Source organism: Electrophorus electricus, chromosome 8, assembly GCF_041902795.1.
Source record: "Electrophorus electricus isolate QZ-2024a chromosome 8, ASM4190279v1, whole genome shotgun sequence".
Classification (NCBI taxonomy): Eukaryota; Metazoa; Chordata; class Actinopteri; order Gymnotiformes; family Gymnotidae; genus Electrophorus; species Electrophorus electricus.
In genome coordinates, this window is record NC_137504.1 from 14062729 (window position 1) to 14079645 (window position 16917).

At 39.2% G+C, this 16917-nt stretch overlaps 1 long non-coding RNA gene across 2 annotated transcripts; it reads right to left on the reverse strand.

Moving 5' to 3' along the window:
* Nucleotides 1-3163: 3163 nt before the first annotated feature.
* On the reverse strand, nt 3164-15948 carry LOC145659081 (uncharacterized). Of its 2 annotated transcripts, XR_014125084.1 has the most exons (5): nt 15887-15948; nt 14360-14426; nt 12562-13405; nt 10789-10894; nt 3164-10438 (listed from the first exon to the last, which is right to left on the reverse strand). It is a non-coding gene; the product is annotated as an uncharacterized LOC145659081 (long non-coding RNA). The 2 variants fall into 2 exon arrangements; XR_014125083.1 differs by having other exon boundaries at nt 3164-10894.
* Between the last annotated feature and the right edge of the window lie 969 nt (nt 15949-16917).

Here is a 16917-nt window from a genome sequence, read left to right on the forward strand (position 1 = left end):
TGTGGGCGGCATAAAATGTTTACAACGCCCTAATTGCCCTCTGAGGACTATGACTGCAGCCAGAATGAATCATAAGCCCTTTTATAAGTTCTTCCTAATTGAGATCTCCAATAAAGACATAAAATAAGTAACTGAAGCAAAAAAAAAAAAAAGCCAGTGTGAGAGCCAACATATGTTGTTCCACTGGCCTGTGTTTGGGGCTCATGCTTGGTTCTGCTTGGGACTTCAGTTCAGTGACAATCAATCATTCCAATCCAGTGAACACCAGAGTGATATAAATAAATATATTACTTCCATTAATTCCTATGGTTGGTGGCTAGAACTGTACAATTCTAATAGCCTCTGAGAATATCCAAAACCCTCACATAGATGTCAAATTGAGCCTCTGGCAAGCCTTCATCGCAATTTCTCGCAGGACTCAGTGACCTTGACAAATGGCACGTTGGAAATATTCGCCACCCAGGCTGTGGTTCCACAAATAAACCAACCCAGACATCGATTCCCATTATCCTCTCTCTCTCCCTCTCTCTCTGCGGATGTTTAGTCAACTGCACTTTCCATTACTTGCAGGCATGGCAAATGCGCTTTGGCTTCTCTTCCTCTCCATGCCATCAGGGGTGTAGGCCTTTTAAGAGCTCCAACTTATGGTAATTAAAAGCTCCCTGTTAGCACTGTGTGCTCAGAGGGCACTGGGCTGGGTTTCTCCAAATGCAATGAAAAGTGGACACCAACTGTTTCACAAGCTGAGATGAGCTGTGTCTCAGATGACCTCAGAAGTCACCTGAATCGTAGAGATTCACAGCTTCACAGATTTCTTCAGCTTGCTTCCAAGCTTGTGGGACTTTTGAGGAGTTTTGAGCCTGTAGGTGCATTCTAACTTTTTGTTATTAACGTGGTGATTTCTGCATCAGCCTGCGGTACTTGTCCTGAGAAGCATCTTCTTGCATTTTTGCTGCTGGTCGTAATGGAAAATGACACTGCCTAGCTGCTCATTGCTGCAGGGTATCAGCATCCCTCACCAGTCCTGTGCCAAGGAGCTAAGTGAGTTGACCATTGAAGTGAGGACACAGCACAAAAGTGAATCATGATCAGTGCCTGTGTCACATTGCACAACATGGCCTTAGGATTGCACACATACCTCATCAGGCTCGCACACAAAGTTTCAAGTGAAAATGCGTCAGTTACTTTAAAATGGCTGAAAGAAAATCTTTTAAAACTGTTGGAACGTTCGGTGCAAATCATCAGATTTCTCTGTTTTGTGTACGTACACAGAGCATTCGATTTGGCTACATTTTAAACCGTCACACTGTTGCATACTTAATGTAACCATGACTCCGTTGTCGACCAGAGGAAGATGGCCCCCCCCCTTTGAATCTTGGTTCCTCTCAAGGTTTCTTCCTCATGCTTTAGGGCGTTTTTCCTTGCCACTGTTGCCCTTGGCTTCCTCACTGGGGTCTTACACTCGGACATTTGTAAAGCTGCTTTGTGACAATATCTGTTGTAACAAGCTCTATATAAATAAATTTGACTTGACTTGACTTGAATTTGCAGTATAACAGGGCTTTTGCCTCATGTATCTCCAGCCCCCACCCCACCACAGCACCACCACCAGCCTCATTTCTTGGGAGATTCACTACATACATTCTGTTCCATTCATCAGCTTTCTTTTTAAACCTATGGCGAGGTCACAAACATTCAGTCAGAGTAGCAGAATATGGACCTCGACCTATAAACTCCTTCCACTAAAGATGATGGACAGCCTCAGCCATGGGTCGGAAGAACATGGCTCTCTCCAGTATTCCAGTATGACTCATGCAGCAGGCCTAAGGAATGCAATGGTGCTCTTTCAAAACTAATTTACACATTAGTGACATAGGTCTGAAAGAAACTGCCTCCGACCATCACCTTTGGGAATTTATTCGAGTTGGCCTTGGAGTCTATATAATTAGGCTCACAGGCATATCCTGCTGGGGCAAGTCACATTTCTGATGCTTTCAGTTGGAAGGTATGGCTGTGCAAGGGTATTTGTTAATGGTGTTAGCTGCAGACTTGCTGCTGGAATTCACCTCCCACCCCCAGGAAAACACAGCAACAATAAAACTGACCTTGGATCAAGTAGGGAAACAGGAGGCTTACTATGTGATTTGGTGAGTCTCCTGAGTCTTCCCAGTATTTTTAAAAGGGGTGGAATTACAAAGGGGTTATCTGTTGTAGTTACAATCACTTCAGTGGATATTGAACTGCTCCATCCAGTTAAAAAACACTCTTAGATATCAGTGATAAAAACAAATAAAGTAATTCAACATAATTCAAAGTGATTCTCATTACCTCCGAGAGTGTTCATTGATTAGTAGGACATTTGCCAATATTACCTAACCTGCGCTACACCTTTTACAATCAAAATAAACTCCACAACATGAACTTAATGGAGTGTATCTCTTATATTCTACTTTTATCTACAAATGGAAACTTGTAGGGCTCTACTTATTCTTTAATCCCAGACTGCATTAATTATGACTTCTTTTATTCTTTATTTTATGGTTTATTAAGAAGCATCATAGCTATTCTGTGATTCTGTGAAACAAACTTGGCAAATTTGGTATTTCTTTAGTCATTTAGTCATTTCATTCTTTAATCAGTTCCTTTGAACTGTTGCATTAAACATGATGTTTGGTTCATTATTTTGCAATAATGAAAACACGAATGTTGAAAACATTCAAAGAATTGTAAACAAATTCACCATAACTGTAAATTTAATTCCAAGAAATGCATATGTAATGGAACAAATCTACTGGTTCCTGACAAATTCCTGTTCTGTTTTTGTTGTTTACTTGTTTGCTTGGTCCTCATTGTGTATGTTTTAGCACATTCCTAGGGCTCAGAAAGAGAGGGAGGTAAGTGACAATTTTACAGCCATGCCATGTCCTGTCTGTATTTATAAACGTTTTTATTATTTTATTATTTATTAAAATTGGTTTAATATCTGTATCTGATCATTTTTGACATCTCATCAAAGGCTTTAATTATATATATAATTAAGGTCTTTGATGAGATGTCAAAATGATCATATATATATATATATATATATATATATATATATATATATATATATATATATATATATATATTACATTATAAATATTATTTATTTCACTTATGTCCCTTTGGTTCTAAGCCCTCAATTTATTTTTAGCACATTCACTAGGGGCCAAAATGTCACTACACACTGGTCAAAAAAATTAAGGGAACACTTAAATGACACATCTGATCTCGATGAACAAAAAATTCAATTTGAAGTTGGATATCTTTACTAATATGTGTACATTTTGAGAACAAAATGATAGATAATGGAAGTCAAAATCATCATCCCACTGAAGGCTGGGTTCAAAATCACACTGAAAATCAGTAAAACATTGAAATCACAGACTGATGCAATTTGTGTGAATTTGATCATGGCAACTCATAATGTGACACAGTAGAGTGTATGGCCCCCACGTATCTAACGATGGCTGGATTTCTCCTGGTGACACGGTGGATGGTGTGCTGGGGGATCTTCTCCCAGACCTGGATCAGGGCATCAGTAAGCTCCTGGACAGTCTGTAGCATTACTTGGCGGTGTTGGATGCACTGATAAATGTCCCAGAGTTGGATTCAGGTTTGGGGAACGTGAGGGCCAGTCAATGGCATCAATGCCTTCGTCACTGAGGAACTGCATACGTGCTCTGGCAACATGAGGCCGGGCGTTTTCCTGCTTCAGGAGGAGCCCAGGGCCCACTGCACCAGTGTAAGGTCTGACAATGGCTCTGAGGATTTCATTCCGTTACCTAACACCAGTCAGATAGCAGTTGGCTATCATGTTGAGGTTTGGGTACTCATGCTACCAGTAGTGACAAGGACACTAGCGAAACACAAAACTACAGCACTGTAGAGAAGAATCAGTCAGGAAGGATAAGGACAAAGTAATCGTCTGTGGCCACCACCTGCAAAACCAGTTCCTTTTTGGGGTTGCCTTGCTTTTGCCTTTCCTGTGCACCTGTTGCCACTTTCATTGTCACCAAAGTGTATGAAAATGATTTACAATCGTTTATGTTTCCTAACTTGACAGACTGATACCACTGAAGTTGAACTGATTTGGTGTTATACTGTTATGATTAAGTAGTCCCGTAACATCTTTTGAGCGGTGTATATACAAATATTATAGCATATTTACCTGAGGCCCAGTAATCCCTGGAAAAGTGAAAGGAAAGATCTACATGATTGTGTTGCAGAGACAAGGCTGCCTTTCAAAACCATTAAGGCCTGAGGTCAGCTACCCTACAAAGCGAGACTGCACATAACCCACAGTAGATGATGGTCCTAGATGGTCCTCTGGGGGCAGCAACTTAGCCCAGTAAGCTATCAAACTGCAGCCAGGAATTTCAAGATTCTATTCTTTAATTGATTTTTGTACTCCAAAGGCACAGGCCAAAAACCAACAGAGACATTATGAAGAAGCTTAACGTGGTTTTCTCTTACTTATCACTCCTAATACAAACTCAGTAGATAGTCAAACTACACTCTGTATTGATCTATAAACCAAACATGCTAACAAAGCAGTTCCTGAATGGATGCTAGCACCTCCTAGCTAACATTTGTCATTTGACCAAGATGCTAACTAGTGGTTACTCATGTTCTTTCACAGTTAGCAACATTATTTTTGACTAAACTTTATTCTTATAATCCATCCAGTTCTTTAGAGAGTGGGATGTCAGGTCATGTGTATTTGATATGGAGACAGGAAATTGTACCTTATTCATCATAATGGTGACTAACGAATGCTTGTCCAACCAGAGCCCAGGAGACAGGGTGGCCCAAGGTCACTCTAACAAGGACAGGCTGTACTTCCCTTTCTTCATATCCATTTCATGTAGTTGATGAAACATCACCGTAGCAGGCAAACTATGCAACTTATTTAGGCACTAGCATTTCATATTTGCATACACTATGTACCAGTGTCTTGCCCAGTCTCATAAGAGGGAGACATAAAATTAACAACCAGTGCAACTAAAATTGTGGTATCATGCAACATAATGATGTCACACTCAATATAACAATCAATATAATGATATAGGCCTCTGTCTCTGATATGTTCAAGCAGGTGGATTCGAAGGATGTCTGTCTAAACCACATGAGGGTGAAATTAAAATAACTGCAGTAAGTGCTTGATAATAACATACATCATATTGCACCGTCTGACCAGGATTTTAGATAGATTCATCAAACACTTATTTAAACCTTGGAATGCTAGAAAAAGGTGAGTGACTTTCCTCATCATAGCTCTCTTCAGGGTTATAAGAGACAAATCAATTCCCAGTCAGCTGTGTTCATTAGACCCATGCAATAAACACCCATCACGTTCCTAACCAAGAAAAGATGCAGTCTCTTACACTTCACATTTACTCTGAGCACACTATGACCATACTACACACTGCAACCAACTACTCACTGTGACCATACCTCATGGATTCACAATTTTGTATTTTGTACTATTAATTTCCTAATTTGTCTTGCTCGAAACTACATGCATAACAAATAAGTACTTTCAGTATCCTTATATTAAAGAAGTGCTGCCAGTATCCTTATATTAAAGTCAACCCCTCCAGCAGCTGGTTCAGTGTTAGTATCTTTAGGCATAAATAATTTAAACCATTACATGGAACAAGTATTAGAATAATGAAAATGCTAATTATTAACATAAATTATACTCCTATAGTGTGCTTAGGACTCATTACTAGAGATTTATATATCTAGTTTAAGAAGAAATGTGTGTAGCAGTTCATAAAGTGCTCTTCAGTCGACCTATCACAGGTGCAAGGAACTGGGCAGAAAAGAGAAATATCGCTTTGCTATGTAGTGTGAAAAATACACTTGTCATTTTTCATCTAACCACAAATCTGGTTTTGTTTTTCTAACCACCAAGGTCTTATGTGTCAATATTCTTCAGATGGGAAACAGACTCGACCAAAACCTTTCCCAATGCAGGGCACCTCCACAGAATTTTAACTCCAGATGCCAATAATAAAAAGCCTAGCAGACAGTTTAGAGAAGCTCTTTGGATTTAGAAATTTGCCGATTGATTATGTGACTCTTATTAAGTTAGATTAATAATATCAACCTGTTTGTCACTTGCTCTCAGTCATTTTTGGTTTTCCAATAAAAATTGAACCAAATTTTTAGGCGGGTTGTCTACCTTCTTCCTAAGCCCCCCACCCTCCAGGGCTGGTAGTCTTGTTCCCTCCATGTTGGATATTCCAATCTGCTCCTAACTGATACAAACTGTACACAATAAAACCCTCAGCGAGTCTGTTTAATCAGTGGAAGATTAACACCTGTGTAGATGTTGTATGGATTCAGGTCTCAGAAGCCTAGTACGTAGACAATAAAGAAGAAAAGCTATCAATTAACATTGATTCTTTTCACTGACACGCAGACACAAGTGCAACAGGCTACAAGGGAACTATGGATAAGGGATTATGCTCAAGTCATTTCTGCTGTGAATGCCTAGTCGGGCAGCTTCAATATCTCTCTCATTATCAGTACATCTTTACCTCTAGTAAAATGAACCAGCAACAACAAGCTACTAAGCTATTAGCAATGTTTTTTTGTTTGATTTGTGGGATACCTAAGAGCAGCCCATATACATGTGTACAGTCACATACATGAATGTACGGTCACACACATACATCCACACACAAATACATAACGTGCATAAAGAATTCATGTAATCAGTTCAATTTTTTCCCCCTAAGGATATGAAATAAAAGCTTTGTTCTAATTTAATAGCACAAAGACAATCTTAAAATAAATGAACAAACAGAAATTATGAACTCCTTATCCTGGTAATCATCTCATCTGATACCAAAATGAAATGATTTTCAAATGTTATTTCTGTTCCTGACAAGATGAACGAGCTGTACTGGTAAACAAGCAAGCAGTGTTTTGTCCCACATTCCATGGAGTAAGTCTGCTGACCAGCCTGAAATTACATATGCACAACCTAAATCCCTAGTGTTGAATTAGTAACTAATAATAAGATACAATGGGACACACACTGCAGGTGTTCATTCAACACTGTTGTTTTAGTATTTATGCATATATTTGTGTATTTTTAGCCTGAACAATGGCCATGCAGATGCTACTTTATATTAGTTTATGCTGTGGAAAAAATTCATCATGTAAATGCTACGTTGAATTTGTAGGACATAGATTGTAGTGCTGACAGTCCCCAAAGAGCTAAAAATAACAGCAGGCAGAGGAATCTTAATTTGAGTTACAGGTTGTATTTCCTACCTACATCACAGTCACTGAGCGCATTCATCTATTTTTTCTTGTCAATTTCTCTGCAAAGTAAACATATTCTTATTTATTTATATGTTTGGTTGGTTGGGGTGGGGGTTGGGGGTGGGGGGTTGACAGCCCTGAAAGTCAATAACAATTTAGATTTGTCCTGTAATCTCTGACATTTCCTAGAAAACATGTACGTGCAAATAAAGCACAAATCCTTAGAGGACAGGACCCTTGATTCAGATCAAGAAAGCCACAGCAAGATTCTCTATTAAAGAAAATTATTAACAAACATATATAGTAATGCCTTCTGAACATTAAAAATAATAAAGTTATGGGTTCTCTAAAAGCACAGGGGGGTATGTTCTCATCTCAGACTGTAGTGAGTGACATGATGCTGTATTTAAAATCAATCACACAGATTTGTAGTGATACCATCAGTCCTGCTGTGATATGCTGGCCTCAACACTAGGGAATCACCCAGTGAACAGATGACATAAAGGAGCTCATCAAAGTTCAGATCAATGGGGTTTCCGATTCATCGCTACAGGGTGCAAATCTAATCTGGCAGTGCTTTCAATGAGCTTGATTTCATGTGTCATAACATCACCCATGTCATGTAAGACACACACACACAAACACACATGGTAGGGGAGGTCCTCCATGCTGGTCGGGGCTGCAGAACCCATTTCATCCCGTCTTCTCCAAGATGCTAATTAGATTTCTTCCCAGGCAGCAATGGAAGTCACCTTAAAACAAAGCAGATACTGTCCATCCCCTGCTGGGACAGGATGTGAATATCTCCAATTCACTCTGCTGTAAAAGAACAAAGTTTACAAACTCACTCATGAAAGAATGTGAAGCTACTGCTGGAAATTCTTGTGCAATATTCAGACATTTCCATAACGACCTGGTTGTAGAACTGTCTTGTACAGTTGTTAAATGAACACATTGAAAACTAGTGCAGTTATACAATGTCCATTCATATAACCCGCTTTTTATTTTAACAGTTGTTTTTATCTGTATATTATATACTTGATTTAGTCAAAGTGTGGCTTCTTAGATTGGAGCATGCAGCTATGCTTGAATGAGGGTGTTTTTCATGGTGCTACTTGTGCACAGTTCAGCAACACTGCATTGTGAAAAATTGTTACCTCCATGCAAAAGTGCTGTGTTTAGGGAAACCCACTGCTGGTTGCTAGTTGCTAGGGCAGAAATAATGAACATCAAAACTAATGAAACTTCTACGGTAATGCTGAACCTACTTGGACTTTTTGCAACTGTACTTCTTAAAAACAATTGTACTCAGATACATAGCTTATTGTAATCTGTATATGACTTTTGGTAGCAACTGTACTGAAGTAGCATTCTACTGAACATCTGCCACTGAGATAGCTATATAGATTCTGGTGTTACTTAGCCATACGGAAACAAAATGGCCTATATTTAGAGTTAGGGAAAAGCCCTAAGAGAGAAGCATGAAAAATGAAGGAGCCTTTTGGTCTGAATGGCCATCCAGACAGAGCTTAGGAGGGCAAATGAAAACCAACGTGCAAAGGGCCAAAGTCTGCCCCCTGTGGGAAACCCATTTTCACACTGACACAGAAAAGGGGAATTATAAAGAGACTCAGAGGGATTTGAAGGTGTCAGAGCTGTAGGATGAGAAACCTTAGGTCATCTGTCACTGACCACCACGCTTTCACAAAGGAACAAGGAGGATTTTCTAGATAATGAGATTTTACATAGCTCCTTACAGAGATGATGAGCACATTAATTAGTGCAGATTCTAGTGGATGGGTAGTGAATATGGACAGTAACTTCCTTACCACTTGCCAGATGCAGTATTCTTTTGAAAATATTTTTTAAAAGCATTCAGCTTCTGCCAGCGTCCCATGATCAGTGGCCCTCTTATACTGTGTATGCTGCTTTGTTGTTTTGCAAGGGATATGCAGTTCACACTGAGTTGAAAATTCCTTTGAAAATTTTGTGACTTTTAACAGTGTTGTTTTAGGCCTGTCTTTAGTGCTAAAGAATTTGCTTTGATGGAAGTAAACCCTGGTGTTTGGCTATTGGATTCACTGCTGTTTCACTGCTGTTTTCATAACATCCTAGGTTTTCATAACAACAAAGTAGAAGTACAGTAACACATGTCTCCTCTGAAGTATTAATATGTCAGGCTTCTCCTGCCTTGCCTAAGGTGTACAAGGTTGTGAGTCCAATTTTCCTTTTTAGTCTCCTTTTTAGTTAATGTTATACCCTTCACCTGCCACCAAACTTTGACTTTCGCACAGGTACCTATAATCAATGTTCAGTGTGTGAGAAGTAATTTGCATCATTGACACTTTTGACACTGAAGCCTTGTTTGAGAAGAGTGAACAGACTGAGTACTGACCAAATAAAATTTTCTTTTCTCTCTTTTCTTTTTTTTGAAAAAACACAACAGAAGTGTTCTATGGATGATTCTTATTCTCTTCAGTGCTTGCATAATTCAGCTTTGGTCCCTTCTAGGATAAAGACAGACAGTACAGTAAAATCCCTTTTTAGACTTTATCGACAGTCAAGCTTTTAAAAAGTGATGCTATACAAATCCACTGTAACTATGCTGTACTAATGTAATGATTTCATATTTTCATGTGAGTTATAAATCCTGGGTGTGTGCATGGTTACAAAGAGCAGGTCTATAATTACATACGATTACTCTTCATCATTTTGGAAAATGGGGAATGACTTGGGTCACAGCAGAAGGGGGAATTTCTCTCGTATGCTCCATATATTTACAGTGCACTCTTTCAGAGCAAAACAGGTACCAAACATAGCACCACCCAGTGCATTGTAAGCAACATGGGGTTTAAATGCCTTGTTCAAGGTTATAACATCACTGACAGGGCGGTGTCGGGGGTGGTGGGGGTGGGTGGGTGTTTGGGGGTCAGGCTGGTGATTATTTCATAATCATATTACATTCAATGTTATAGTCATAATGGTATTATATTATATTAATTATCAAATAGGCCCATTACCTTCCTTAACATATGCGGTCCAATCGCAACTTTGCTGGCTCATTAGAGGTTCTCCTGTAAATAGTTTGCACACTTGGCCACTGCTGTTGTGGTGTATTCTGTGCATGGGGGCAGAATAGTGGGAACAGATTGGGTCACCAGATCAATGCCCAACTGGGCCTCCATCACTTACAGCAATTACGCAATCTGCCATCACAACATAATGGCAAGATTAAAATAAAGCAGTGGGAGAGCTCCTCATCAGAAAAACATAGTACTGGGAGGAATTTCTCTTGTGCCAGCCTCTGAATACATGGAGCATGGCAAAAGAGAGGAGCTCTTTGCTCAGGAGTGTGGGAATGTGTATTGAGAATGTGTGTGTGGTGGGGGGAGGATGGAAAGCAGGTATGAGGCTCTCAGTGCGTCCTTTTTGAGGAGCCAAAGTGTTCCACAAAATAAAGACCTTCACCTGATTCTTTGCTTCACAGACGATATTGGGGTAAATGAGATTCCCTCGATGCAAGAGGGAAGATTCTGATTCATGTGTACTGCAGATTTGGTGCCGTTCTCTTTTGCTAATAAGGACACAAGAAGGAGAGTTCAAACACCCCCCTTTCCAGGCTGGACATTTTTTATGGGTAAAATCTAAACGACTTGGTAAAAAGCCTTGGTGGCTGTCGCTAACACCCCATATAGTTGCATTATTTTATTCCTTTTCATGCATTTAATCGAGACACTGAGATGCACATAATGGGTTCATCACTGATTTGTAGAAAAGCTGTCAGATGTGGGTTTCCTACATGTACACATAACGGGCAGGGGACAGTAGACACAAGGGGCACGAAAAAGAGGATCTTTAGTTTGTTTGTGTATGTGTGTGTGTTTTGAGTGTGAGGGCAGTAGAACAGGGTGCAACAAGATGTGTTTAAAAGGCACTATGCCTAGGGTCTAGAATAGAAGAGTTCAGATTTTTAAAAAAAACTAATTAAAAAAAATCAATGTCACTGAACATAAAATATGATGTTATATAGTGTGGTAGATATCTCTAATAATTCATTTAAGATACTTTAAAAATAATTGGGTGTCTGCTTGGACAAGTCTGGGAGAGCCAGGTTACAAGGGTGTGGGAAGATTAAAGAAAAAAAATAAGAAAAGGAATGGATTCAAAAAACTGATTTTTTTTTTTTTTTAAATTAGGACAAAGACATACTCCCAAGCTTTTTCAGTCTCTTAAATTCATTTTATACCTACCAGCTCTGGGGAAGAATAATGGACAAGGAAGAGATGTATAGGATCAGCCATTAACCTGGCCACGCCCTCTGATCGCCAATTAGAACACATTAGGCCACACCCTGTTTGCTAATTCTAGTTTATATTATGACAGTGTTGTCGGGCAATAATCTAGATGGCAGGATGCACTCCTCTCTAGCTGAGAGAAAATGTGCACAACAGCAATAGATGGTGCAAAACTTGGCAGAGTGAGGTGGCAAAGCAGATGTAGGTGTGCCAGTGCGAGTCAGTGTACATGTGCCAGTGGGAGACTGTTGTTACCCTGAAGCACAATGAGGAAGTGCAGGAGCCCTGCCGAAGCAGTAAGGGCTGGCGTTTTGCCGCACGTTCTCGTAGTTTTTAATAGAAGTAATTAAAAGGTAATGAAAAGTAATCTGTACGCTTTAGTCAGATTGCATGATCCTCAAGAGAGCAGTGCACTAATTATTATTTTAATGAGGTAACTAGTAATTCTGAAACTGATGTGACTGAGGACAGATCGCCTAGCTCAACTACCCTGCAAATCACACCTACGGAAAGGAAGTATTTTATTCCTATTTGGATGCACTCAAACACACTCATACAGAAAACAAGGAACAAAGATACATGCAAGTACACAGTATGTTTAACCACATCTAAACATGATATAACATTACTGGGAAAAGATTTCACTCTTTATTTTCCTGATGACTAAGGTGAAAAGTAGCAAAAGAATAATTCAAACATACCCAAATCTGCCAAACATGCTTACCACCCACAAACGCATGCACACACACACACACACACACACACACACACACACACACACACACACACACACACACACACACACACACACACACACACACACACACACACACACATCTGAGGACATGAGTTCACTGCAAGTATTCTACACCATGTAAATGCATGCTGGTAAAGAGGAAGAGTAGAGGGCACCTACACCCCCCACCCCCACCCCCTTTATACCCACCAGCAGTGGGTCTTCAGCTACGCACTCTTCCTGTCACTGTGTGCCATGTCAGGTAAATGAGAACTCCCCATACAGTGTGTAAGCCATCCTCCCTAAAGAATGCACACACCTATAAAAGCAGAACAACCATCCAATAAAGTAATAAGAAAAAGAAATATGGCAAACGGCCATGGGAATGGCATGCCAAGGACTATGCAGGGAAAGGAAAAGCAAAACACACAGAACAAAAAAATACAGGCCGCTAAAACCCACTCAAGCAAGAAATACCCAGAGCAAACAGCTGCCGACTTCTCAAAGAGAGAAAAAAAAAACAGTAAGGGTGTCACACCACAGAAGATAATGAGCTTCTATTACCATAACAATAGTTTCATAAGATGAATGATGAATTTTCAGCCATACAGGTCCCATAAAATATATCAATATATAAATCTAAACCTGAACATAGCAATTTAAAAAGACACGGCTACGATGAGTTCCAATTAATTATCTACCTTAAGACGTGATAGAAAAGATGTGCATGGATGAACCAGAGAGCAACAGTAAGACAGAGAGCTTTGGTAAACCAAATGCATTACCTCAGAGACTTTGAGGGAGAAGCCAAAGATCAGTGGGTGGAAAATTGGCTACCCTAAAAATTGTCTTGGACTGTATGTGTGTTTGTGTGTGAGAGAGAATGACACTATGCCTGCATGCCCAATGATGGAAGCTCCTGGGTCTTATCCTCTCTCCCCTCTCAGTGCACAATCCACTCCCCCAAAGGACTGCAGTTTCTGGTTGAGTATATGCTGTGTGCGACTGGCTGTTGCTTCTCACAGATGTGTTGATTTTAAAGCGTCCTTAGATACTGAGAAAGGGGCCATAAATGTATAACTTCATATCATATTGCATTCACATTTAAAAAAAAGTCTATAGATGAATCAAGATTCAGTAAAGGCTTTAGGTCAGATTTAAGGAATCTGATATTTTCAGCAATGCCACACACAAACCACTGTACATCAAACATAAGCAAGACTCACAGCACTCCTCTCATTTAAAAGATTCACAATTATTTGTAATATCAAGCTATATTAGGAAGTATGACTTCACACAGATCAAAGGAAGCTGGAGAGATGCATTAACATATTAATTATGGATCCCTCCCAAATAAAGTGCCAGGTTTGCCCCTAGGCACCCTGTCATAGATCCAACAATAAAATACTGAGAGATGTGAGAAATATCTTGCATGCTGTTGTAACATGCCCTGAGCATTTGGACCTGAAAGGGTGCTAGGAAACAAACAAACAAACAAAAGCCTGAGCTTAGGTAAGAACATTTGTTCTGTCAAGGTGATGTCAGAAATGGAGGAGTCACATTGTCCCGCCTAGTCCTGTGGTGTAACTCCACATGTCAATGGTGAGCTGTGGTGCCAAATTCCTCTCTGGCACTCGAGAACACATGGCTAGGTGAACATGCACAATGCACACTGTTGATGGCTTCAAAAGGACATCCAGTTGAGAAGGTATGTTTCAGTAGTTAAGGAAAGGTACTCTAAGGAAGCAGGCCATCGCTTTGAAGCCAGCTGAGGAATCACATCCATTACGGTAATGTACATTTCCGGAGCAGGTGGCATATCGAGAGGAAATGCATGTCCCGCCATTTAATTGGACTTGATTTACAGGAGAATTACCAAGACATAATATTTACAGGGGACAAGAGGTAGCAATGAAGTAACCAGGCCATCTGGAAACAACCTCTGAATTGACTATGCAAAAGAAGCATGGCACTTAACTTGGGATTTGAGCGTGAGTTCATGACTCACCCCTGTGAGAATGACTTCTGCTCTGCTGCTCAATCTTCAAGAGTCGCCCGTGATGAAACAAGACATCCTAAGAATTACCAAGGACAATTTTCAAGTATAAGAAGGTGAAATCTTTTAGGAAGGTGTCACAATCTTAGAGATGTCCCTGTCTCCTTGAAGGAAGGAGCTTACAGTTACCTAAATGCATCAGTTGTCCACAATAGCACCGCAGCAGAAGAAAACTTTTAAATCCTTCAAACTTCATCCACCCACAAGGATATGAAATAAATATGAGCAAATCATAACCCCAGCACTAGAAGATAAATGAACTTTTCTGTTAACAAAATTGTGAGTGACTTGATGTTTACGATGTCATCTACAGCAATAGTCAAATAATATTGTGTCTCAAGTAGTATTTAGTACTTTATTTAGCCCCCAGCATATTTAAGGTATTTACTAACAACCCAACTGCTTAGACGATATCAGATTGTAGAGTGTAATTTTAACATATTACCTGCTTACAAAACCATCCTATACACTCTTAGAAAAGCCCTACTATGCAATAATCCAGCTGTGATTGAAAACATAGGGAAGATAAGACTTTAGTTTAAGCACAGTGTGTACCGATCGTGCCATTTCAGACAAAGCAAGCATGCCCCCTTTTCGATTGTTTAATCCATAGCCCACAAATGGATGATGGACCTCTCTTTTCCATACAAATGTGTGTAGCAGTTATCATGGTGCAGCACTCCTGCACAACTTTAGTCCGTGTCTTGCTGACCAAATAACAGCACTGGTCAGAGGAAGGGCACGTTCTGCAGCCTCCAGTAGTAAATGAGGTTAATTGTACGCGATTGTCAACATTATTTTTCTTATAAAAGCAATATGTGGTCAAATAAACACTGATTGCTTAAAAGGTCTGGTGATACAAATGAAAACAGAGAAGTGCTTTACAGAATCTGAAATTAGTAAGAAATTAGTACCATAAAGAAATAATTACACAACAAAAAAGGTGGAAAAATATATTTGACCGTTTAGATAAATCTTCAAAATTTAAATAACAAATTTCATGCCAGTGATGATGAATTCCATGTATACAATGAAATACACTGGTTATGCACTACCAATGGTATTTCATTGTGACATTAATCACTATATAAGTAATAACATAAAGACAGCTGGTAATAGAAGGGTTTTGTATTACCCTGGAGGGATATTTTGCAATAATGACTGCCTGCGTATACATTATCCCATTTAATATACAACACTGCCACTCACCAAAGAAATGAATCATCTGATGCCTATTTTATTAGCTTGGTACAAGCTAAGAAAAGACTTTATTAAAACTACACAGCTAATAATGGCTGCACGTTGCAGCGGTCTGTTATTCAGAAATAAAAAACCTCCAAGTAATTGACCAATTAGACCTATTTCACAGTTCTGTGTAATAATAATAATAATAATAATAAAGTAGTGCCCAGACACACATTGTTTAATTGATTATTGATCACAAATCTTTCATCAGTTAAGGCTGCTATTTCTCCTTACCTGGTTTTTGACCAACCTGAAGGACAGCGGGTCCTCCTACATGGTGCGGATTTAGACACTGGATCACAGGTGTCAAATTCCGGATAGGCTGATAATTCTCAGACATTATGGGCATACCTGGAAATCATAGGGGGACAGGAGGGACCTGACTTCCCCTTCCTAGGAAAAACAGAGTTGTCTCCCTCAATATATCATTGTAAACAAATCTAGATAATTTGAAATAATAATTATACGTACTATAGACATAAAACAATTCATTTTTAAGTTTTGAAAGATCACTTCCCCCTCTTTCACATGCCTCACGATGGTTTGGTCCACTGCCTACCATCCCCGAACCTCAACACACATTAGCATTTGGTACGAGTGTCTGCGAAGCATGCTAGGATGTGTGTCAGTGGTCGTGATCTCTAGTAAGTAGCTACTTTGCAAAGATTAACTTAAAACCAATGACATGTCAGACAAATTTCTTTACTTCTACCAATCAAAAGAATAAAACACATTTATAATTATAACCATTATAATCACATTTACAATTATAACCATTATAACCACATTTATAGTTATAACCATTATAATTATACTTACAATTATAACCATTATAACCATATTTTCAATTATAATAATACAGCATTTTGTTCGCTCCATTACCTCGCAGTTGTATCTAGTGCATCTGCCATATTGGTACGGAGGCACAGGATCCACAATTAAAATCATTAACGTTAACTTGCTAAATTTTCAACTGATTTTCAATCAGTTTGGTTTGTTTTAAACTCCATATATGTATTTATGATACAAGATACTTGGTTCACATTCCAAAATAATCCTTTGCAGATAATTTGTAGATAATACAATTTAATATTAATTTACCCAATATATATTTAATACAACAGAACTTCGTTTCCCTGGTGTTCCCTTTAAGAATTGTTCTTGAGAATTTTTTGTTTATTGTCCCACCCAACAGTGAAATTAAATATCTGCACATGATCATGGGGTGTGGTGCTATAAGGCCAAATGCAAGAAGGTCCAGGTGA